We start from the raw sequence: 25,652 nt of genomic DNA on the forward strand, positions 1-25,652 counted from the left end.
ATATCATGATTGTATGCAACATGCACACTCACCCCATACACCAAAACAAGGAAATACATAATTCAAGCAATACTATGCAGTCTATATTATCATGACTACACACAGCATAAGAATCCCCCCACTGTGTACATATTACAAAGATACACTCATGCAAGGAAATACATAATTCAAGCAACACTGAAGCCTACATTATAATGACAACATACACACTCACCCCATTATCATGACCACACACAGTAAGCATACACTCATTCAAAGGAAATACATAATTCAAGCAGCAATATGCAGCCAACACAATGATGAACACACAAAACATATACATTCACCCCATAGCATGCACACTCACCCCGTTATCATGACCATACACAACATACACACTTAACCCATTCAGCCAAGTAAGGACATACATAATTCAAACAACACTATGCAGCCAACATTATCATGACCACAGACTCACCCATACTGCATACACATTATACATATACGCTCCTGCAAGGAAATACATATTTCAAACCACAATACGTAGACAACATTATCATGACCATGCACAACATGCGCACACATGCTCACTACGTAAAAGATAATTCAAGCAACAATATGTAGGCAACATTATCATGACCATAGACAACATAGACACTCACCCCTACTGTGTACATATCACAAACATAAACGTATGCAAGGAAATACATTATTCAAGCACAACATGCACACACACACCCTCTGAGTACACATTGTAAACATACTCATTCATTGAAATATATAATTCAAGCAACAATATGCAGCTAACATTATAATTACCACACACAACATAAATCTTCACCCCCTTATGACCACACAAAACATACACAGCCACCCCATTACCATGACCACACACAAAATACACACTCCCCTGTTATCATGACCACACACCATATTCACACTCACTGCATTATCATGACAACAAACAACATATACACTGAACCCATAAAATACACACTCACCCCATTATCATGACCACACCCAGCATACACACTCACCCCACTTTGTGCACATTACAAACATTCACTGAAACAAGGAAATACATAATTCAAACAACAATATGCAGCCAAAATTACCATAACCACACACAGCATACAAACTCACCCCACTGCGTACACATTAAAAACATGCATTCAAGCAAGAAAAAACACATAATTCAAGCAACAATATACAGCCAAATGATCATGAACACACACAGCATATGGATTCACCAACACTCTGTACACTTTACAAATATACACTGAAGCAATATATAATTCAAGCAACCACATGCAGTAAACACGCATGCCCGCACATAGCATACGCACTCATCCCACCCCATACACATTGCAAACATACACTAAAACAGGGAAATACATAATTCAACCAACAATATGCTGCCATCATTACATGTTGATGTTAAAAAAATTCTCTCAGATGCACCTAGAGTACAGGTACCTACGGCACATGCACCATGATATGTACCTAGAACCTGTGCTCCAATGACACACGCTCCCACCAAGCACACTCTTACCATGTACAATCTTACCACACACACTCTGATGACACACACTTTAATCACACACACTCCTACCACATGTAATCCTATGACACATATTGCTATTACATGCACTCCTACAACACACACTCTAATAATACATGTTCCTATCACACCATACCTGTACATCACACACACCTACTACACATAACATGTGAATGTACAACACATGCTCTTATGACACATGCTCCAACCACACACACTTGTGCGACACCCACACTCTCTTACGATTCACACTATTATGATGCACACTTACCACGCTCTTTTATGACACATTCCTACAACAAGTGCTCCTATAACACTTGCAGCTCAAACATGTACTACTACCGCACACCCACACTCCTACAACACATGCTCCTACAACATGCGCTCATACATCACATTGTCCCTTAAGATACACTCTTACAGCACATACTCCTAATACACACGTGTTGCAATCATGTACTCAGAGCGTATGAGTTTTATAGTCATATAAGCCTTGCATACGTATTAACAACACACATTAAAGTTAAAGTTGACATTAATGTGAGTGTTCATACCGATAGGAGGCATACAATGCATGAGCACAATGTAGGTACATTTTTTATTAAATCCCTGAACATACATGTGTGAGATTAACATTTTGTATATGAACACTAAACAACCAAACTCTTACTATGCACACTGTTAGAACACATGCTCATACAAAATGTGCTTATATCATGGGCACTCCTATGTCATGTGCTCATAGGATAGTTGCTCCTATGACATGCAATCCTATGACCCACATTCCTTCACCACACGCTCCTACAACAAGTGCTTCTTCAAAACATGCATCTACAATACACATGACACAAAACCTTATGATACAGGCACTTATAACGCAGAAACTCACAACACACGCCCTTACGACACATATTGCCTCATCACGAGTTTGGCGATAACCCTTAAATGTGGCAGTAACGCTATTACTGCCACATTTAAGGGTCCACCAATTCATGGGTTTGTCAGGATTTACCCCCAGCCCTGAGCTGTGGGCAAATCCACCACGAGTTTGCCGATTTTCGGCACTATTACCACTGCACTAATACCGACGGCAGTAGTAGTGGTGAAAATTCCCCATTGGGCTCAATGGGGAATTCGCGAATTGGCCCAATGGGGAATGGGAATTTACCGTTCTGCCAAACCCGTGATCTGGCGCTACTAGTGCAGGGGGGTTTGGCGGTAATGCTAATAGCACCAGCGGTAATACCATCAGGGATACTGCCCAACTCATGATGAGGCCCATACACTTTTGCCATGCGCTGTTATGCAACATGCTCTAATCCCACACACAAACACTAATACTGCATGCTCTCACAACACACGTTAGTATTCCAAAAAACACTCAACATCAATAATCACAAAACTGTAAAAAAAAGTTGACCTATTTGTTAAATGAATGTTAAATGAATGGTAAACCAAATTAAGGGAAACACATCATAAAATGTATAAATATATTTTTAAACACATGTTATTACAATCAAATATCATGGTGACCTTAACTCACACATACACTTAATAGCATAAAATATAATAATACAATCATATCAAATTCACACGTAAAAAAGTTATTCTATAAAATATAAAATCATTCAAAAGTACACTAAATGTACACCTATGATATATATATATATATATATATATATATTTTAAAAGAAGAAATAACATTTTCCATCCATAATTCCTGCAAAATAATTCCAATTCAAAAATATACACAGACTAGTTAAAAATAATAACAAACATATATAAGCATTCAAGCGTGACACTTTACATATAGCAATTATATTTAGATGATTTTAAATATATTTAATTTAATAAATAAAAACATAAGATTATAAAATGAAAACATGCTAAAAAGCTAAAAAAAGTATTAAAATATCATATACAATAAAAACTTAGAAAAATGTATTTCTAAAAGTAACAATCCATACACAACTTTTAAAGCCATTTAATTGTGCATAAAAATGCAATCATGTAACATGTCTGCTAAATTAAATGCAGCAAATTGTACCAGGGGACTTCTGCCATAACGTAATTCCAGTAAAGAAAAAGCAATCCAAAGAGGAGCGTACACAAAGCAAGAAGTAAGACAGATTTATTGGACCCACACAGCTGGGAACTACGGTTAAGAAAGCACAGTGGAATTGAATTGAATGAAATGAGCTCTATTCTGCCCACTGCAGCTGACCATTTTATACACAAATTACAGAATTATCATAAAACATTTTAGTTACATTTTTAGGGCAGGTCAAAAAAGCTGATTGGTAGAACTATGTCAGAACCCTATACGAGTATGTACCATAAGTGAAGCTAATTGGATACAGCTTTTTTTGGCCCAAAATCACATTAACCACCCCAAAACTATTTGTTTGCCAATGGTTGGCATGTCCAATTTACGCATTACTAAACTGCTGCATACTGGTTTGACATAATATCTGGAGATGGCGAGGGTTAAGACATTCACACCAAGTCTGACCAATGATGTGCCCTACTGACATCAGAAAGGGCTCTTTACAACATTGCATCATAAGAGCACCAAAAACCTTTCTCTGCTGATTGGCTCCCTGTTGCACGCCCCATCACCCCTACCTCATAGCTCTGTCCCCACAGCTCCCATCTCATGCGTTGCTGCCAACTGTAGCCTGAAAAGGTTATACCACACTGTAGCTGGATTTTAATTACATGGATTTTATTTATATTGCTCTGCCAATTCTTCTCATGCACCCAGGTGCTTAGCTCAATGACCTTGAAAGTCTATCTTAGAACAGGTTTGATGGGACTGTATTCTGCTGGGAAGCTTTAGTCTTGCAAGACTGTTCCTGCTGAATACGCAAAACCCACACTGCTGTCACTACAACCTGCATCCCTTTTATTATGAATAGACTGAGAAAATGTTTGCTAACAAGGGTCTACAAGTAAAGGGCTTCTCCTCTGTGCACATATTGCTCAAAAGCCCCTCTGCCACATTACACCCTAAGAAACTCTATGCCCCATATGGTGTCCACGATGGGCAGCCTACCCCATTACTATAATAAACCACCCACGCCTCATTGTGTTCCCCGCAGGACTTCTCATGTAGCGCCTTCTTCTATGTTTCATGCGGCACCTTGCACCAAGTTCAATGATGTCCCCACTCCAGATGTCACCCCGTCACTTGTGTAACTGGTACATGTGCCCCCCTTGACAGTGTTGAACCTGGACCTTTACAACAAAATAATGCAAACTCTAAGTACTAACAAAAGTAGCACACATCTAATACACATTAAAACCATAAATAAAAACAGTTTAAAATTAAGTTAAGTTGGGGGACACAAGATGGTGGCTGCAGCGAGGAGACGTGAGTAGAGGTCTCTCCCACTGGGCCACGAAAACAAAGCACCTCACTGAGAAATTGGGGAATGAAAACAGCGCAATTCCCGTCCAGCGGCACCGTTGACTATAATCTTTAGTGACAGCCCGCGAGGAGATCAGGGCTCTCCGTACAACTGACGTCGGATCAGTGAGAGCACCATCATGGGCTGTGGCCCGGGCGGCAATCAGCCTGATAAGGCACCCAGCTGGGTGTAAACTCCCCCCAGCGGTTTGGCGGTCTCCATTCGCACCCCTCTGCAGACCAGAACGGTGGCCGTCGTCGGAGTGGAGCGCGGGGAGAGGAGCTGCGGCACTGCTACGAGAGGCAAGGGAACATTGTTCGGTGGATGGAGCAGAAGAGAGACAGAGGGGAGTCGGAGCAGGTCTGTGGAGCAGGACCCCCTGCTGCACGAACCAGCGAGGGAGTCGGACCGTAACTAACAAGGGCTGACTATACTGGAGTGGCAGCGGTACCATCCACGTGCCGGAGCAGGAGAGAAGAGTTGGTAAGCCCGACACCCAGGTGAGGAGCGGCACGGGCTGGGGGCAGCAAGGACCGACCCAGAACCCAGGAGAATCACCTTTAAAGCCCATGGGGGACTAGTTGGAGGGGCAACCCCTCAGCCCAAGGAGAGACACGCAGCCCCTTGGGTGGCCTGGAGGGCTGTGTGCAGCAGTGTCTGCTATGGATTCCCATAGCATAAGGCCCAGATATGGGCACAAGCCCGGAGAAGGGTGCGGATCACCCCAGCGGGGGGACCACAGGGCAACTGTGAGTGGTCCAAGCTGGAGTGGCTGTCCTCTGGCAGGAGGCGACTGGACCCCTCATACACTGAAGAACCAGAGGAAGCTTCAGTTCTGGCCTTGGGGGGTCCTGCAGCCCTCCATGGGAGAGGACTAGGGATCTGACCTAGATACCCCACTGGGGGGGTGCTAATTTAAGACTGTATACTTGATATACTGAGGTCTGGGGAGGTAAAGAGCCCCAAGAAGCAGGAACGGGCGGCAACACTTCATGCCACAGGTTGGGGGGTACACTCCCACTACCGCATTAAAGGTCATTGAATTCTAAACCACTAATCCGATGTTGAGGCCCGGTGGGGATACAAAGAGACGGTTGATCTGCCATTAGGGGCAGATAGGCCTCACTGTAGAAGGAGAGGAGCGACATGCATATTTCTTCCCCGGAGCAGAGGGTGCCTAGTTCGAGTAGGCGCCTAATTTTGATCCCGGCAACAAACTAGCTGGACACAGGCACCAGTGAAAGGACTCTTCTCGGGAAGCGGACAGCGGGGAGGGCGGATCGACAAGATGTCAAAGTCTAAAGGGAAAGGGGATCCGCAGGGCGGTCAGCCGCAGCCATCCAAGCAGGAAGCCAGCATGGTCCAAATGTGGGCGACAGACAATGCGGCCCAAACAAGAGGGAAAGCAGCATCCGAGGCATCAGAAGAACGCTCGCAACTTCCCCCACAGGTGTCGCAGGCCGCGAAGGAGAACATACAATCCTAGTTTAGGGAACGGCTAGAAAAGTTCATGTCTACGGTGCAGGAGCAGTTCATAACGATGAGGGAGGACATGAGACAGGCGGTGCAGGAACTCTGGTCGGATGTAACGAAACTGGAAGAGCATACAGATACCTTGGAGAGAATAGTTCAAAACATGGAGGAAGAAACAAAGCAGCATAGCGAGACACAAGAACAACTGGTGCGGCTCACTCGCAACCTAGAACTGCAGTGCGAGGACCTTGAAAATCAGTCTCAAAAGGTGAACATCTGCATAAAAAATAAGATAAGGATCACAAGATGGCAGTGCAGGAAGTTTAAAGAGACATATTGGCTGTGGAAGAGGCGTATGAGATCAAGATAGACAGAGTACTCCGGGTTGGTCCTAAGAGAACGGGGGAACCTGAGATGTGTTGGTGGCCATGTCCTCCTATACCCAGAAGGAGGAGATTTTGAGAAAGGCCCGGGAATTGGACCATGTCAGGATCAATGGACTGGAAATCCAGTTGTTCCAGGACCTGGCTTTGGTAACGCTGCAGAAAAGAAAGGCTATGGGGTATGTGGTCAAAGAACTACTTTTGAGGAAGATCAGATATAAATTGACTTTTCCGTTTGGGCTCCTGTTCACGTGGGAGGGGAGGCAAAGAAGAGTAAACTCATGTGAAGAGGGTTTACAGTTGATGGGCATGCACGAAGAAGCCCAGGACATTGGGGACCGACGATCAAGGGAGGAGAATCAAAGGAAGCCCTGGGAGTGGAAAACCGTGCAGCAGAAGAGGAAACTGCCGGGTGGAGTGAAGCGCTGATAGCAAGGCTGATTGTCCTGGCTTGAAGGGATCAATCGGACCAGCCAGGAAGGGGTTGCTGCTGGACCGGGGAAGAACGGGGAAGAAGCAGCCCCAATGGTTTGCCAATCTCACGGCCCGGTGGGGGGTGCACCCATCTGTATTGTACAACCACAGAGGTAATGCAGGGTTTAGGATCCCCCGGGAAGTTAAACCCAAGTCAGCAGAGGGCCAGGAGTGACGGGTTGTGCGCCCTAGCAACCTTAGGTCCCTGGGCCCTCCTCGGGTGTGTTGCTTTAGTTGGGGGAGATCTTAGTTGGGGGGAAGTCAGGGGGGTCAGTAGGAAGATCATATTCGGCAGGCAGTGGGGGCCAGGCCTTTGCTCTATGGGACGGCTATGATCATGGGGAACTTGAGAATTCTTATGTTTATTGTCAGAGGGCTGAACACCCCCTTAAAAAGGTAGACATTGGAGCACATGCTCAGAAGGAAAAGAGGGGACATTTTAATGCTGCAAGAGACCCATATCAGACTCTGAGACAAATCTAAGTTCCTGTTACGCTCACCTGGTCTCTGCGGGGAGATTCGGGCATGGTTGGAGCCCTCACTGGACTTGGCTCCCTCGGACCGACTCTCTCTCCCATCCTCTGTGGAATGGAAGACCCGGAATGCTGGCACTACTCCTGAGAGAAGATGAGAGGCAGTGAGAATGGCATGGTGGTGTCGTGATCCCCTCAATCGTTTTGTGCCAGAATGTAGTGAGCAAGAGTTTGCCCATGCAAGCTCACCTGTTTTGATGTAAGGGCGAGCTCTCCGTCCTGCTTTCTTTCAGCGGGGGCGCTGTGGATGGACCTAGTTGCGTCACTGGTCCTTAACATGGAGGTCCAGACCGGCTGCAACCGTTCCTTCTTGAAGGTAGGTTTTTCTACCTATGAATATTGTCTGTATCCTTTGTGATAATTTTCCCCAATGATTATTGATCGTAACCTTATATTGTCCTCTCTCTCTCAATAGGTATGAAGAGGGCCCACGAGAGGGTGGTGATGAAAAGTCTATTCCGGAGGACTCACAATTGGTAAGTGGACTTTTCCAGAGGCTGCACCGAGTTTGTGAGTTGCGCTGCTTAGTGTGTTAAATTCTATGCAATTGCTAACCTTGTGTTTCCCTTTATCCTTGCAGGTGCAGCTCGTCGGCATTTGATGGTGAGTGGTTTCCGAACAGTTGCTGGCTGCCGGGATGAGAGGATCTGCGAGGATACTGCGCAGGAAGATGGCCCTGTGTTGATGGAAGTTCGGAACAGGTAAGGATGCTAGGCGGCACCCGCGGAGGAATCAAAGAGGCAGGTAAGATGCGTGCGGTCGCTGCAGAGTCGGAAGAGAATAGCAGTACTTCAAGCGATGGCGTGGCTGACTCAGGTAAGAAGCACACAGAGACTTCTGAGTTGGAAGCTGGTAACAGGATTTCCAGCGATGGCGTGGCTGACCTGAAGGTAAAATGCACTTGGCAGCTCCAGAGTGGGAGTGGATAGCAGTGCTTCCAGCAATGGCATGGCTGATTACCAGGTAAGATGTTGGAGGGTTCTGGAGACTGAAGAAACTCATGCTGAATCAGGTAAGGATCTTCTTAACGGCGGTAAGGGTTACGCTGCTCCAGCAGACTAACGTGAAGCACCAGCATGCGGGAGGGGCCGGCTTATAGAGCCTGGCCCCAGCCACTCCCCTTAGGCCCTGCCTTGTGGCCCCACCTTGCCACTCCTCCTGTCTTCTGCACGTGCCTTCCATGCATTGGTAGGGCCCCGCTCAGCCTAGGTGCATGTGCTTTGAGCTTTCTGTGTGCAGAGCACACTTTGTAATGAGCTTGGTGCCATAGGTGCCAAGACTGGGTCCATTGGGACCCTGCAGGATGTGAGGTAACTGGCCCTTGACTAGTAGCTATGACAGCTGCGTTTAAAGGGGTACAACCTGGTAGGGGAATCCAATGCAACTGACAAAAAGGTGGGGGTCTTGATAGCGGTCCACAAAAGCAAGAACATGCAGATTCATGGTACCATGGTGGACAGGGCAGGCCAGTACGCATTTGATAATGCCACCATAGAGGGCTTTGTCTTACCTTGGCCACCATCTATTCACCGAATTCGGGTCAAGACGGTTTCCTGCGGGAGACACTGGGGAAGTTGGAGGAATTTGATAGCGGGGAGATAGTTTTGGGCGGGGATCTGAACTCAGCCTGGCACCCAGCAGCAGATAGAAGTTCGGGAGGTAATCAGAGGCAAGGGGCCCCCTTGGGGTCGCACAGCCAGATGATGGCCCATTTGGCACTCAGAGACATATGGCGTGAGTTTAAGGATCAGCAAAGGGGAAACACGCATTTCTCTCATGTCTGCAATTCTATATCGAGAATTGATTATTTCTGGGTTTCGTTGGGCCTGCTGGCCAAGGTACAGGGAATGGAAATAGGGCCAATCTCGCTATCAGATCATGCTCCCTTATGGTTGGAGGTTAAGACGTCTAGCAGAAATAAGGGAATGTGGAGATGGAGGCTCCCTCAGGAGGTACTTCTGGATCCCATCATGGGAGGCATTATAGGGGAAAAGATCCAAGAATACTTTGCCATCAATGACACGGGTGAAGTAAGGCTGGGAACGGTGTGGGAGGCCTTTCAGATGGTCATTAGAGGGCACTTTATAGCCATGAATGCGTCAAAGCTCATGCTGAGATACCAATGGGAAAGGGAGTTCGAAAGGAAGCTAATGGATATCCAAGGGGAAATCCTAAAGAGTCCCACTCGGTCTCTGAAGAGGGCTCTAAGACACGTGCAGGGGCAGCTGGATGCCCTTTGCACACAAAAAGCGGAAATGAGTCTGCTTCGTCTAAGGCATTGGTACAATATAAAATTCAATAAGGCGGACAAACTTCTAGCGATTCAATTGCAAGCCAAACAACAAAACCTCACGATCAGGGAAATACAGAATGCACATGGAGAGAAGCTTACCCGCATCAGTGACATTGGGGAGGTGTTTTACAGGCTATTATCAAGAGTTATATTCCTCCGGGAACCCTAGTACGACCGACCAAGATACATATCTAGGTACTCTCCCCATACTGCAAATAACAGAAGAAGAAAGGGATATTCTGGAAGTGGACATCAGGGAAGAGGAAGTGAGGGAGGCAATTGCAGGGCTTCAGATGAACAAGGTGCCAGGGCTGGATGGGTTCACTGCAGCATCTTATAAAAAGTACGCTGAGGCTCTGACCCCTTTTCGAGCAAAGCTGTTTAATTTGTTCAGTGAAGAAGGAAATGTGACCCAGAACACGAACGAGGCTAAGGTTCTTGTGTTCCACAAGGCTGGGAAGGACCCAACCCTACCTGGGTCTTATCGCCCAATAGCCCTGATTAATTTGGACTCTAAAATTGACAAAAACTTTTTAGCCGCAAGGCTGTCCCCGCTCCTCTGCAATCTGAGGAGCATAATACACCTAGTGGAGAAAGTAGAAGTCAAGAAAACCCCAGCAATCCTCCCCGCAGTGGGTGCCAAAAAGGCATTTGACCAGGTGGAATGGTGATTCCTGTTTCATACTCTATCCCGCATGGGGTTTGGGGAAAACTTGCTGCATATCATAAGGGCCAATTATAATTCTCCCTCCATCAGAATCGCCATAAATGGGGAGGTTATGAGCAGAGTGGAGCTTTCTAGGGGCACTAAACAAGGTTGCCTATTGTCACCCCTACTCTGCGCAATATTCCTTGAGCCTCTGCTTACCAGGACCAGGCAATCGCCGGCTATTGAGGGGATTGAAATGGGCGGCAGACAGCACAGGGTGGTTGCGTATGCGTACGATATGATGGTTGCCATCACTGACCCAGCTCGCAAACTTCTGGAGGTAATTCAAGAGCTAAAGAAATTTTGGGTGATCTCTGGTCTGAAGATCAACAGGAATAAATCAGAAATCCTACCCCTGGCAGAGGATGTTGATCGTATGGGTGGCAGCCTCTTTGGGCTTAAAGATAGATCGCAGATAAGGGGGTCAAATATCTCAGCATAACCCTAACTGGCAGGGTGGATCCACTGTATGGGGGGAATTACCCGGCGGTTTTGGAGAAAATTAAGAGGGATTTGGATAGGTGGAACCCCCTTGCGATTTCATGGTGGGGAAGAATTGCCTCGGTGAAGATGACTATCTGCCCGAAACTGCTGTACTTTTTTCAGGCTATCCCGATCAGGGTCCCAAAATCTTTCTTCATGGCACTCACTAAGGCTATCTACACCTTTTCTTGGAAGAAGAAATCCCCAAGGGTAGCTAGGGCAGTCCTAACAGCTCCAATCCTGGAGGGGGGCATGGCACTCACACACTTTTTCAGGTACTATCAAGCTGCGCAACTGTGGATTCTGAGGGAATGGATGGGGGAACTAAAGCAAATGGTGTGGGCCGAGCAAGACAGGGCAGTGGCGAGAACACTGCTGAGGGAGCTGCTATGGAAGGGGGCCAGTATAGGCACTCAAATCTGCACATCAGAGAAGTAATGAGGGCCACGCTGGAAGTATGGGCTGACCTTGCATGAAGAAGGACAATAACAGGGGTGCCGGGTCCGTACACCCCATTGTTCGGAAACACAGATTTCCCTCCGGGATGGAAAAGGGGGCATTTGCGAAATGGGAAAAGGCAGGGTGTACGAAACTAGGAGAAATTATGCAGGATCGAGAGGTAATCTCCTTTGAGGCATGCAAGAGCAGCCTTAGCCTTAAGGATACAGATAGATATAAACACAAGCAGCTCAGGCACTGGCTAACAACCCCTTCCATTTGGCAGCCGGCAACAAGGGAGCTTACACCTTTTGAAAGGTTTCCGCTGACTGATCCAGGTACCAAGAAGCTATTGTCGGCACTTTACAGGCACATTAATGTGCATGGGGAAAAGGTCAAGTGGAGCTACATGGTAAAGTGGGAACAAATGCTGGGAGAACCCATCAGTGATCAGCGGTGGGAGGATCTATGGGGCAATATCCCGAAAGTGGCCCGCTCGGTCCAAATGAGGGAGATGTGGGTAAAGCTGATTCAATGGCACCTCACTCCAGTGAGGCTGCACTCGATGTTTCCAAATGTGTCCAAATTATGCTGGAGAGAATGTGGGAGGGAGGGTACATGGAGACATATCTGGTGGGACTGCAAGGGGATACAGGGCTTCTGGGCAGAAGTGAAGGCGCAGATGCAGGAGATGTTTCCTAATGTGGCCCAAATGGGGGAGAAAGTTTGGATATGCCGGATTAAAGACCCGGCAGCGAAGAAGCTCACTGAATCTCAATGGAGGGGATTTATGGGCCTACTGATAGTGGCATGGGAGGCGTTGGCCCAGAGTTGGAAACAGCAAGATCCCCCTCTGATATTTGGTTGGCTCCAGAAGGTCTGTTCTCTTGTAACTATGGAAAAATGTACCCACACCCTGCAGGGCTCTGGGGGCTCCTTTGTGAAAGAGTGGAGGGAGGTGTTGAAATATCTGCAATCGGACTACATGGAACAGTGGTGTTCACACAAAATAAGAATTTTGGACTTGTTCATGGTATGAATGGACCTCAGCTAATGCAGAGTACCCATCTTCCGGTGAGAGGGGGGAGTGGGGGTATGTTGGGGTGAGAGTTCTTTTTTGTGTATTGTATTTGAAAATAATAAACATATCTTAAAAACATTAATTAAGTTAAGGTTACAATGATATTTAATTGTACATTCATTAAAGTGTATTATTTGGTTTAATTTGGACTCTTTTGTACATTTCTTTTCCAAATTATAAGTAAGATACGGTTAAAAAAGTTGTTTGCTACAAGCTCTCACTCAAAACCCATTCCTTCCTCTCAAGAAGGTAGGACCGATATCACCATTGGGGAATTAAGTACTTTGTCAGCTATTGTACATTTAGCATTTAGAGAAAGAAAGTTATTTAGTCATAGATGATGCACTCATTGATTTTGAAGAGATGCATATTAATGTAGAATGGCAAACAAAAAGTAGACTGAAATTGAAGTCTAAATGTAATCCCTCCATAACATCAGGCAGTAATATTGAAGGCTTTCAAAACCTGGTCATTGAACATCTCAAATCCATTAGAAAGTGTATGAAAATTCAGCACAAAGATAATTTTTCTCAAAAAAATACATGTGTCCTGAGTGAGTTACATCACCTCTCGAATTGCGTAATCAAACCTTCTAATAAGAAACACAATATTGTTATCATGAAAAACCGTGATTACATTTTAGAGTTGAATAAACAACTCAATGAGAAAACCTGTTATGAGAGACTTGTCTCTAGTCCCATGAGAGAGCTAGAGAACAAGGTTGAGACATTTTTGGCAGATTGGTCTAAAAGGAATGAATTATAAACAGATAAAATCGTGATGTGGCTTCATTGCAGCCATGATTTGTTTATAATTTGTAGAGGGAAAGAGGCCAAAGGGGTGGACTTTGTACGGTCAGTACATAATAATCAACACAATCTTAAATTCACAGAAAATCATAGTGAAAGTGTTATAGTTTTCCTCGATTTTATGGTTAAACTAGAGGGTGAACAATTGACTAGTGAACTATATAGAAAGCCAATGGATTCCAACACTCCGCTCCATGCAACAAGTGGCCATTTGAAAAATCTCATATGGAGTATCCCTTATGGGGAATCGATCAGACAGTGCAGAAATTGTACAAAAATAAAGGCTTTTGACAGAGAGAGCAAAGTCATCGCTTGGGGGCTTTCAACAGCAAGCATACCCCAAGAGGGTCATTGTGTGATAGAAATACCTTACTATCAGAAAATCCGATGCACAAGGCAGAAAGAACAGAACAAGAAGTCACATGACTTATTTTAACTTTTGGTACTCATGCACAGCCCATTCGTAATGTTCGGAAGAAGCATTAGAAGATCCTTATGGCCGATAAAGATTTAAATAGCACCCTGAATGAACACCTTGAAATTAGTTTTCGTAAATGTTGTTCTTTTAGAGATATTTTGGTAAGTAGTTTTATGAAAAGTGATAATGTAAATGTAAAACGATTCTGCCAGAGTCACTCCCAGCTTTCAAAATAATAAAAGACTAACTGGAAAGTAGGAATTGCGCAGCACTGAACAGATGGGTGGAAAAGAGAAAAGAGAAACTGGCGGAAATAACTTAAACAGAAAAAGAGCTGACCGATAACCTAGACCGAATAAAGCAAAAAATGTTAACCACGGACTGGATCCATACTTTGGAAGCAGCCACAGAGAATAAACTTCTAGCACACCTACCGCCTACTTTCAACAAGGTGAAATCTCCGCTGAAATACTGCGTTAAATTTCCTGAAAAAAGAGAGAACCTTGTTTATGAAAGCAAGATTAAACTTGCTCCTAACGCAGGAAATTTTGTACATCAGAGGTGTCGCCGATAAAAAAGAATGCCGGCTGTGCAAATCGACGGAGGTGACAGAAACCCTGAAACACCTGGCAATAAACTGTCCTAACACCAAGCAACATAGAATAGCCCATCTTCTTCCGTTAATTGAGAACCCCTGGATGCTATGTGAAAACAATTTATGGAATCGCTTGATATCTGGTGAAACCACAAGATGGACGATAGCCTTTGTGAATCAAATTGACGCAATTTTCCGACAAATAAAAGAATCACAATTGCGTCCTAAAAGTCTTCATGAAACAACAACTTAACAACTTTGATTCACAGAGGCGAGTTTACTCTCATGAGTATACTCTCACAAAACGTCTGAAACTCCCTGAATGAATCAACGAAAACTGCACTTTGATACATTTTCTTGGGTTAGTTCCCAATGAAAAAAAGTAAAAAAAAAACCAAAAAAAAGTGATAATGTAAGAAAAACCACTAAGTGGCTTTCAAATTCTGGACAGGGTTTTTTTAAATGCACAAGATGCAAGATTTGTAAGTTTGCTTATAATTGTACAATGTATCAGCATCCAACACTGGGTCATCCAATGAAGATCAGCAGTAAAATTACCTGTGACTCCGATTTTGTGGTCTACGTTCTCAGGTGTCCTTGCTACAAGTGGTACGTCGGGAGCACCAAATGCAAATTAAAAGTTCATATGTTGCAGCATTCAAGAGCAATTAAGAACCATGATGCTGCATGTTCAATTCCTAAACATTTTGCAGAATTTCATGGAGACAACCCCCGATGGTTTTACATTCTTTGGTATTCACAAAATGGCAAATGGACCGAGAGGAGGGGATAATTAATGTTTATCACGTCAACAAGAAACACGAAATATTATAGATTTAAGTACACTTTGGGTTGAATGATCTTATTGTGACTTTTATGTACAATTTCCATATCCAATTTGGTTGGTCTGTTTCAGTTTTCTTTCTTTCTATCTGTTTGTGTTGAGTGCATTGTAGGCTATTGAGTACTGCATTCATGGTTTAGAACACATTCGTTGGATTGATGATAATGTTTGTAATTTTGTTTCTCCTTATTGCCAAAAGTGGTTTTACTTTTACTTTTCTCTTCTTTCATTGTTTCCTTTTAGGTTACAATATTATTTTCTGTACTTGCCACTTAGATGAGTTGGAATCATGGGTGTGATATGATGAATTCATTTTGACAATTATTATTTCTGCATCAGGTGGATGATTAGAGGCCAACCAATATGCACCTAGGGTTTTCTTTGTTGTTTGGCTTGAACAGGTAGGATGTTCGCACATTCATGCATTCTGTTGGCCATCAATGGCATAATGAGTCATCACTGTATGTTATGTGGGGTTAGCCATATGTCTTCATGTTCTGGATATAGAGGTGTTTGGGCACCCTGCAATATATACATTGTGGGTCCAAAATGAGATTGCAAATAGGTTGCACATTGCACATGCTAGAATGCATGGAATTATCGTATTTTATTGACCAATTATGTTCTGCAACTAGTATGCGCATTCATTTTAAAATTTCAGGAATAGTGGGTAACTGTGCATGGCTAATGGCAATTTCCATATGTATCAGGCATACAGCAGTTTGTTCATTGATTTAAGCAATGTATCTATGTTATGTATTCCCTTTTGAAGGTTGTCATTTCAACACAATGATGTTTACAGCACATTGCACTTCATGGTGTATCATGCAGCTGCGGTACATATTGTAAGATAGAAAAACGCTTCGATATTTGCTATACACCATATCCAGATTTGAACCGCTGTATTGGTCATGAGATGTCTGTATCTTTTTTTACCATTTTCAGGCTTCCCCCTGCCACCTCTTCTCCGTCTCTCATCTCAAACTCTCTGTCTGCTATCCAGGAGTGGTGTGCCACCAACAATCTCTGCCTTAATGCCAGTAAGACGGATATTCTCCTCATCTGCACCCTCCATTGCTGTCACTCTCTAGCTGGCCTCCTTTCGCCCTCTTCCTGCTCCCACCTGTGAGGCTAGGAAACTTGGGGTCATCTACGACTCCACACTCTCCTTTTCTCCTCACATCTCTGACATCTCTAAGAAGAGAAACTACCAACTGCACCTCCTCAGAGGTAATCTTCGTTTCCTCTCCTTCCCCCAGAAGCTCACTGTCTCTAGAGCTCTGGTTCTCTCCAGGCTGGACTACTGCAACAGCCTCTTTCTACATCTGCCTGCTTCTACTCTCCGCCCTCTGCAACTCATCCAGAACAGGACTTCGAGACTTGTCCTTGGCCTCAAGCCCAGGGATCATATCTCTCCAGCACTGACATCTCTGAATTGGCTCCCAGTGGCTGCAAGGATTAAGTTCAATACCCTTTGCATTGACCATAAGGCCTTCTGGAGCCTGAGTCCTCAATACCTACAAATCTCTCTTTTCAAATACCTTCCTACTCAAGCTCTTCGCTCCTCCACCTCCAACTCCTTTGGGTCAGTCGTTTCTCCAAGCAACAAGTTGGTGGTAGATCTCTTTCTTCGGCTGGGTCCTCCCTCTGGAACTGCCTCCCTACCTCTCTGAACTTGAGGTGAACCATTTCTGGTTCCGGAAGCACCTCAAGACCTTCCTCTTTGCTTCTGCCTTCTCTCTTCCTCCCCCTGCTGATTTCCTGTCTGAAACTACTCTGGTCACCTGTCTACCCTTTGATTTGGGACCAGGTCCCTGTCTGCCCAGTTGAAAACCCACACTGCCTCCTGGCAACCCTTGCACTTGGGTCTGTGTCTGTAACCCTACAGTGCACTGTTGGACACCTGCTGTCTGCACTTACCCTTGCACCTGCCACCTGCTGACCACACTTGTTCTTATTGTTTTGATCACATGTACAGCACTGACCCCTTCTCTTTCCCCTGGCACTTGCCTCCCGCCTCCTGCACTTGGCGATCTCAATCTCACTTGGCCAAGTAAGATCATTCTCTCTGTCCTCCTGCTGTTCCCCCTTCCTTGCCTCATCGTGCCTTGAAACACTTGTGTTTAGGCACGTTACAAATGCCATACAATATCATATATCATATAATTATTAGGTTGGCTGCTGTTAGAGATCTATCTTCATAATTATTAAGTTTATTAAGTTTACAGTACTTTGTACTTTATTACACTAAGCTCATGTATGGGGCTAGCTAGCATACATCAAGCGTTGCGATCTTGCACAACTCATAGCACTATAAATACAAATGCCGAACATAAAAATGTATTCATCACTCTAGATATGGGGCAATTTACTGTCACATATCGGTTCCATGTGCATACATTAATACGGATGTTTGCATAATTTTAAAGACATTGATTTTTGGATGTAAGATGCACACATCGTTTGACATATGTGGCTGTTCATGCTCGTGAGAAATGGGGCTATGATTATTTAAATACTTGGATTCCGAATTATTATGGTAGGTCAGGCTGACTGGCCAACAATCATATACGTATGGGATTTGTCCCACATTACTCAGAAACCATGGACTTGTACTATGTGTTTGGACAAAAAAAATGTAATGTTCAGAATCTGTTGCAATTTTAGGTGAAAGGATGCATTACAATGTTGTCCGAAGGTCCTTCCATTTGCAGTGTTATTAGTATTCGATAGGCCAACATGGCGGCCACCACAAACGCACTTTGTAATATAGACTGCATCAACCATTTATGGGAGTACAGAGGCTTAACAGTGATGAAGGACTATAGTTCAATGACCAATGGATTCCTTTCTTTTGCTTTCTGTTGTTTATTTAAAAGTATCTCACTGAATGGGTTGGCAATGGGATCAAGCAACGGGATTGTTGCGAAACACGTCGTTATACACCATATCTTCTGGCAAATTCCGGGACCACTGATTTTATGAAAATATAATAAAGATATATGTTTTAATCTTAATTTGGACTTTGGAGAACGTATCATCATTAGATTGAGCCCACTGGGAGTGCAACTCGATAACCTGTGTCATTACACTGGCTGAAAAAAAGATATATATATATATATATATATATATATATATATTTATATGTATAGATATATATATATATTTATATATATTCACAGAAAAAACATTGTTAAAGGGACATTATGGTTAAGTTGCCCTAATACATACCTATGCAGTTCACTGAAAAACTATAGGGAAGTTATGGTTAAATTGACCTAATAAAAACCTATGTAATTCAGTGAAAAAACTTTGTTAAAGGGACGTTATGGTTACAAGCAAAAGAGAAAATCCCCAGAAATTTGCCAGTTATGGTAAGATAAGCAAAATTGTGTGTTTGTGCAGAAACATTGACTTTCATGGTAAGAACTCAGACAGGTTGGTATCAGTACTCCTTCCTGCGAAAAGTCAAGCCCTTCCTCCCTCCGGCAGCTTTAGATCCACTATTCAAGCACTGCTCCTATCCCACCTGGATGGGAGCAATGCACTCCTCGATGACCTCCCCTCATCCTCTCTTGTGCCCCAGAGAAGTGTACTACATGCGGCCACATGCGTCATCAAGACTCTACGCAGATTCGACAACATCACCCCAACCCTCATCGACATTCACTGGATCACACCGGACGCACAAATCACCTTCAAGTCTTGCTGCATCATCTATAAGGCAATCGCCCTCAAGTCGCCCAGCTGCCTCATGGAGATACTTTGCATCGCTGTCGGACAGTGTACCACCATAAACTAGGACACATGCAGACTTGAAATCTGCTGCTGCAAAAACGAAAGGACCAGAAAACAAGCCTTCTCTGCGTACGCCCCAAGACTATGGAACCTCCTCCCTGTCAGCATCAGACACGCCCCCACACTCCTACAATTCAGAAAAGAACTTAAGACTCACGTCTTCAAGGAGCCTCTCCTCCTCAACACTTAGACTATCACGTCATCTCTCGCGCCACCTGACTCGCTAGGCGATGCCCACCCCTCTCCCCTCACCATCCGGTACAGCTGTATGTCTCCTCTGTCCCCCTCTGTATCCTACCCCTCCTGTATATCTGTTCTGTTGTTTCCACTGAAAAGCACTCCGTTATGTATCTGTAATGTTGTATGCCTCTGTACAGCGCTCCATTATGTATCTGTATTGATGTACTTCCTCTGAAAAGCACTCTGTTGCTTCTCAAAGCTATGTCAGTGCTCAACAAATAGCATAATAATAATAATAATAATAATAATAATAATAATAATAATAATAATAATAATAATAATAATAATAATAATGTCCTCCCAAAATCCGGAAGGCCATGAAGTTGCTCATATTCCATCATTCCATTGTGGCATAACGTAAATGAAAGGCATAATACCATTGGATAAGACTTTATTGCCTTTCATTCACACGCTACATTTTCAATCATCTGTATGGGGGAGAAGAGGGGTAGAACATAACTTGCATTTCCTCAGCCTTCCTTCTTCTGCACCATACAAATGCTCCAGCATGGATTTTCATACCGCTGGAGTTTCTTTTGGAGTCAGCTGGCTTTATGCACCAGCATGAAGGAGGCAGACCTCATCAGGATCCCTTGTACACACTGCCTGTGATGCTAGTATGGCTGGCAGCGTGTACAATTACAATTAAACATGGCCCGACATGCTTGCAAATGCTGCTTATGATGCGAGCATGGTTAGCAGGGTTCACAATGCCTTGCATGAGAGCATGCCTGATAGTGTTTACTCACTTTGCACGGTAGAGTGCAAAAGTGCAGTGCAAAAGGCAGCATACACACGTGTACACTGCCTTTTTCCATGCACATTTGCACTCCATTGTGCAAATGACAAAAATTATACCATGTCTGTGCCATCAAATTATGAACAGGAGCATCATGAGTTGCAGAGTTTACAGGAATCGATGCAAAAAGTAAGCAAACCAGTAAGAACTTGCTCATCACAGTGGTGTGAACCCCTAAAACAAGATGGGGTAAAACTTTGTTCTGCCCTTCTATGACCTAAAGATAAATAAACAAGGGTTGGAGGCTGAAGAAGGGACAGGATCTGGAAGAGGGGATTTTTAATGTGTGTGTATATGTATGTGTGTGTGTTTGTGTGTAGGGGTGTTTTCATGCACTTAGGCCTTGGTCAGCAGAAAGCCTAAAAGCACAGCTGGGGACAGGCATGCTCACCTTATTTTGCTGGGTGGTAGCAGAAAACTTTCTGGGTTGTGTGTGACACAACAGTCAATGTCTAGCTCTTGACAAGAGTTTATGTGCCACTGGGTTGCAGCAGGTAGGGTGTGCAGGTGGATCTGGGAATCCCGGAAGCCAGCTTGGCTAGTGGAAGAGTCAGGCTTCTCTGGCTTTGTTGTAAGGATCAACAGAGATTTGGCCAGGCAGTACGTGACACTAGTATGTGTACTTTTCTTGATGTTAGTGGATGAGGAATGTGCTATCTGGTGAGGCCTCGGAGGAGGAAGTAAGGAGATTAACACACATCTGATTTTGTAGTGGGGAAGCAATGCAGATGTAGGGATGCAGCAGATGATACACCAGTCAGTGTCCACCTCTTGAAGCAAGTGGAAGAGAAATGTGCCATCGGATGGCACAGAGGAGAAGCAACAGCGGAAGACAAAAAACCTGGAGGGATATTCACCTGATATTGCTGGGAGGGAGTGGCAAACATTCTACAAGGCTTTCTTTTGAGGTGAGTGGACAAGAAAACTGCAATTAGGTCATAATGGGAAGGTGCAGGAGGAGCTTGGAATCCCTGAGGCAGATTTTGGGAGAGGCATTCTCACCTAGATTTGCTGGCAGGGGGTAGCAGAGATTTGGGGGCAGCTGACACAGCAGTCACAGTCTTTTTCTTGGATTGAGACATGTGACAACAAATGACACCTAGGAGTAGAAGTGGGACGAGATGAGAAACCCGGAGGGGAGCTTGAGGGAGAGTCACACTCATCTCATTGTCCTGGGAGGGTGCAGCAGAGATTCAGGTTGATGACACACATTTTGAGCAACATGTAAGCACCGGAATGATCCAGAAGCAGGAAGAGACATGCTGTTCATGGCCTTACCACTCCTGCAGCTGCAGTTACTGTGTGCAGTGGGGAGTCCAGAATTTCACGTGGTCAATGCCTTGTGATATTCAGGTAATTGCACAAGGTATCATTCAACTCATGTTACACAACCCTGTAACAAGTCACTCTCGGATAAATGTGCCAGGGAAAGGAAATACATTGGTATTGCTGAGACCCAACAGAGGAGGCTGCACTTTCAATTCCATCCACTGTAAAGGCAGTTCCTTCTTGTGCAAAGGAAATTGGCCTGCAAGGCAGAGAAGCAGAGGGGATCTGCTGTTCTAGCAGAGCAGAAACTGAGAGATGGGATGCAGGTTCCAAAGGCTGCTGCAACTTTAGCGTAGCTGAAGCAGAAGGAAGTAAATGCTTTAGAAAAGCAGATGCACGGTTATGGAAATTGAACTAGAGAATCAGCTGGAACACAGAACTTGCTGTGGGGAGGGAAGCCTAACCGGTGGTGGCTCCTAATGAAAGCTTAGGCACAACCGGTCCAAGCCTAGCAGGTGGGGAGAGACATCTTTGATTGGTTTAAGGGACTAGAGCATGCCCTCTGCCTCCAGGAGGTGGCAGAGGAGTTGTGGGGTGCAGTCCTTATGAGCCATGTACCAATGTCTAGAATGGACATTTTTATTCTGTCGTAGTGCCAAAAAGGCCTCGTTTTTGATAAATGTTTGTACCTGGGCAAAGTTTGCCCTAGTGGTCATGCCTTTCCATATTAGCACTATGGCAAACTTTGCCCTGGTGCAACAATACAGTGAAAATGTAGAATTTTTGCAATAGCATTCCATATTAGTACAAGGACAAGGACAATGTTTGCCCTGGTACTTATACCATGCCAAACTGCACTTGTTTTAGTGAACTGGTTTTCAAAACTGTCCTAGTGTTTTTAGAAATAGGGCAAACTTTGTCATTGTGTTAATACCGTGTAAATGTGCACTTGTGCAAAGTATCTGTAATCTGGTCCCAAGTGTCTTGTGCTCACACACAATCTTGAGGTGGCAGTATTGGAATGTCAGTCATCAGGCCCTGGCCATAATGTGAATGGCTAGCATGGGCTTGGCAGGAGTATCTATTGTTGCCTTGTCCACCTTTGCATCAAGGCGCATATGTTGCAGCTGCATAGAAGCATGTTTCCAATCTATTAAGGAGAAGGTGAGGATGAAGTAGAGTCTGCAATGTTCTATCATGCATGCTTCAGTTGCAAGCCACGATGGCTGAGCTTCAGGGATAGTATATTGTTAGAACGCATATACTCCGATGGCATGACATCGAACTGTGATGCTGCCAGAGGCCATTGCTATGACTGAAATACATATGCATATAGACATGGTTATGGTCACATCCTATAAATGGCTTGATTCAGGCCCCATAATGTGTGCACAAGAGAATGCCCACTGTGCTGTTCAATGTATTCAGTTGCTCTTGAGAGAGTATCACATGATGGCCAGTACATGCCACCACAGCCCTAACAACTTACCTGTCATTGTAGATGTCCCCATCAATGACATTGGGTAAAGACCCTATGGCGATTACTGTTCACCAATCTCCGTTCTGCAGTTTATTCATCCTGCTGTTGGCACACACACTGGAGCACGGTAAGGTTAGTAACAGTACATAATAGCTGCTGAGTAGCTGTGAATCTGACATGGGTGTGTGGGGTACACTCGCCCTGTCACATGAAGTAGCCTCAGTGGGTTGACAAGATTTGGATTTACAATGAAATCACCATACACTGCATCTCTTGGTGTTGTCCTACGAAGAGGCAATCCGGCAGTATCAAGTAGGCAGCAAAGTGTGGTCAGTGACTATTCTAATAATGTGCTTGTGGGGGATTGGCCTTCTTAAGTCCAAAACACATATTAATGGTGCACAGGACATTTATATTGAGGGTACACTGCATGTAGCATTTGTGTTTGATCATTCAGCATTTGATATGCTCTGTGAGTAAGTTATATGGCATTGTTGTAAGGGGCTAGTAGACTGTCAGAATGCAGGTGATGCTTGGTTACTGTGGGACATTGGGTGTCCTGTCAATTGGTCGACTGCAATTTGGTCGACACCATTTGGTCGAATGCCAAATGGTCGAATTTTTTTTTTTTTATTTATATATTTTTTTTGTGGGTTTTCGTGTGGGGAAAGAAAAAAAAAAGAAAAAAATGGGGTTGGGGGGGGACCCCCCAAAAAAAAACAAAAAAGGGGTAAAAAAAGAAAAAAAAAAAAATTCGACCATTTGGCATTCGACCAAATGGTGTCGACCAATTGTCCTGTCGACCAAATGTTTTCGACCAATTGACTGGTAACCGGGACATTGTTTAGAACATTGTAGCCTATATGTGGAAATGTTGAGGTGTAAGATAGTTGTCTTTTATTTTGCAAGTGAAGAATTTCCAAGAGAAAGATCAGGCTGAATCATCGACCAACAAAGGGCTGCTAGCTGTGTCTGGTGAAAATCCATAGTGCTTGCATGCAAAAGGGAGCAGTTCGGACGACTCTTCTACATCAGAAGAATGTGCTTACTGATGTGGATAACATATTTGGAGAAATCATGCTCTGGTTCATGCCAGAGTCTGAGTCAAAGGAAGGGAGACAAGCCACCCTGTGCTGGTCTGGTGTGACCATGTAACTGCTTTCATCTGATATTGGTGCCAGTGACAGTGAGGTACATTTAAGAGAAGAGTCGAATGTGGCTTGCTCTGGCATGTCCACAGCTGCATGCCTGCATCTGTATCTGGAGCATTGAGAATACCATCAGTGGAGTTTGCAGTGCTGAATGGAGCCAGTGAATCTGCTACAAGTTTGTATTTGTATTTGTTTATTATTTGTATCACGCACCAAACCCTGAGGTAGCTGGGCGCTTGAAAACGTAAAGGTTACATACATAGTAAACAGGCAAATTACAATGAGATGGCTGTAGTTGGGACCTTGGTTACAGGTGGGTCAGTTAATAGGTGATGATGTGATGATGTACAGAGTTAAGCTAAGGCGAATATGAAACAGTAACATAAATAGGCAGTGCTCAGGAAGTATATTGATGACTTCTTAATGATGAGGCATGTTGCTCAGCCAGTTTTCTATTCTAGCTTTAAACGTGAGAAAGGAGGGTCCCTGTCTAAGAGGGATGGGAATGGAGTTCCATCGTTTGGCAGCTTGGACAGGGAAGCTGACTCCTCCGGAAGTTGGCATCGACAGACTGTTGTGTTATTGTTACAGGGCAAACCATTTACATCATGCTTGTCTAGGCCATTCTCACGTGGGGGCCACTTGTCTGGAAGCTAATCTGAGTAGAGGAGTTGCTGCGTGCAAGCAGCAGACAGGGGCAAGTACTGCAGGAGGTGTCTCAAAGTACTAACCAGAGGCCCATACAGTGGTAGCATGCATTTGGGATCTTCACCAGACTATTTATGCATTCAGAAAGGACATGCATGGGCGACATTGAGGCAAAGCATGCAGCAGAAGATGTTGGCACTGAGGCAGCATGCATGAGGACATGGTGGCATTGAGGGAAGGTATTCAGCCAAGATGTTGGCATTGAAGGAAAGCTTGCACCAGGACATGGTGGCATTGAGGGACAGCGTGCACCAGCGCATGTCTGCCATGGGAGGTTGATGAATGCCACTCTGTTACTCGTTGCTGCAGCAACAGAGGATCATAACTTGCCACTGAGTGGTTTCAGTGACCGCCCTCTTGAGCATGCAACACTGGATGGTGGTTCCCAGTGTCTGCAGACAGATTGCCTCTTTGGCATACATGTGATATACATGCTGTTTGTTTGGACCTCTTATGTTGGTGTGTATACATTGAGGGTGGTGTTTGGGATGTCTGCTAGTGCGATGTGTTTTGTTGGTAGAGCCATTCTCCTTTAGGAAGTGTATTTGTAATGTGGTCGTTTATTTATTTTTTGGACAACATATTTTGTTCTATATTTAGTTCCTCAAAGTCACAGTTTTGATCCATGGCACAGCCCTGCCTGTGATCTCTCACCTGCTACAGTAGGTTCTAGCATTCTATTACAGGCAGTGGACGGCTGTGCCGCTCATACTGGTATATGGTC

The sequence above is a fragment of the Ambystoma mexicanum genome, chromosome 10 (assembly GCF_040938575.1).
Source record: "Ambystoma mexicanum isolate Mex_15411 chromosome 10, UKY_AmexF1_1, whole genome shotgun sequence".
Classification (NCBI taxonomy): Eukaryota; Metazoa; Chordata; class Amphibia; order Caudata; family Ambystomatidae; genus Ambystoma; species Ambystoma mexicanum.